The sequence below is a fragment of the Salvelinus sp. IW2-2015 genome, unplaced genomic scaffold (genome assembly GCF_002910315.2).
Source record: "Salvelinus sp. IW2-2015 unplaced genomic scaffold, ASM291031v2 Un_scaffold16572, whole genome shotgun sequence".
NCBI lineage: Eukaryota > Metazoa > Chordata > Actinopteri > Salmoniformes > Salmonidae > Salvelinus > Salvelinus sp. IW2-2015.
In genome coordinates, this window is record NW_019957652.1 from 22277 (window position 1) to 23875 (window position 1599).

Sequence of the window (1599 nt, forward strand, 5' to 3'; positions counted from 1 at the left end):
ACACACACACACACACACACACACAGAGGCTGTGTTGCATGAAAGATTTTAAAAGGGACATTATCAGATATTTTTCTCATTAACTGTCAGGTTATACACCACCCTGGTAAGGTTTATTGAAGTTTCACATACGTCTTGAGACTGGGGAGCCATTGGAAGACAAATAATGATGTTATTTATCTCCTAGTTCCTGTTTCTCATCTCTAGCTACATAAAGGGGATGTTTATGATTATATTCACACATTTATAGAGCCCCGCCCACTCTTCAAACACATGCACACACGCACTTAAGCACGGACACAAACGCACCCACACGCCATGGGTATGCCATGGCAAGGGACCAAGAGGGCACATTGTCCTCATTACCTCAAATTAAGTCACCAACGGTAGGCTGTACGCCAACCTCGGTGCCCAAATAAGGATGGGCCTCCAGACCCAGCTAGCACAGTGGATCTGGGTCGATTCCCGGCTGAGAGTCGGAGCACCTGGCTGAGAGTCAGACTCGGCCGATGTCATGTGGCCCGAGTTTGGGCCACCTTCGGCAGTATTACTTATGGCTAGGATGCGGGGATTGAGTTCAGGCCGATTCCGGTGTTTGTTATCTGGCCCAAATGTATTACTTGGGGCTCGGGACAATTGGGGCTACTCTCTGGCAGATGATTACACAGGCTGCTTTATATAATTAACATTTCATTATTTATTTTTCCATATTTTCTCATTGTTTCTGTAATCAAAAAATACAATTAACATTTAAATGAAAGAGTCCTGTGTAGCATTTTAATATTTTGATACTTTGTGGAAGGAAATTGATAAGCATTAAAAACTTTGTGGATGGAGCTTCCCAAGTGGCGCAGCGGTCTAAGACACTGCCTCGTAGTGCAAACTGCGTCGCTACAGATGCTGGTTCGAGACCAGTTTCGGCTGTGCCCAGGAAACTCATGAGGCGATGCATAATTGGCCCAGCGTCGTCTGAGTTAGAGGGTTTGGGATGTCCTTGTCCCATCGCGCTGTAGCGACTCCCATGGCGGGAGTCCCATGGTGTTTCCTCCGACACAAAATGTTTTTATGTGGATGGGTATAATTTGTATGTATAAAATGTATAATAGTAATATTTAAGATTACTAAATCGGGTAATTTGTATACATTTATTAAAGTTGGATTGGGCCGCATCTGGGGGGATTCTGGTAAATTGCCGGCAAAGTCGGCTGAATTCCGGTAGACGGAAACGGCCCGATGTACTTGGGCCGATTCTGGGCAGTCATTCATTTTGATTCCGGGCCGAGTCCGACACCCGATTCCGGGCCAATTCAATCAGTTCCGGCCCCCCGGAACACAAATGAAGATGTTGGATTTGTCTTAGACTATGTTAATCTACAGTAGGGTCCTGCTAAGTCAATATTTCTCCTGCTTTGATAAACATAAACAGAATTGATAATTGGTATATTTTGTCTGCTAGGACAGCCTCTTATTACCCTTAAGGACATGTACGTGCGCGTGTGTACACAGAACGTAAACACAACGTTTTATGTACTAATTTGCAGGCATCTTAGGAATTTCAGCCACATGTTGTTTTTTCTTAGGTGAGTGAATTCTCTTATT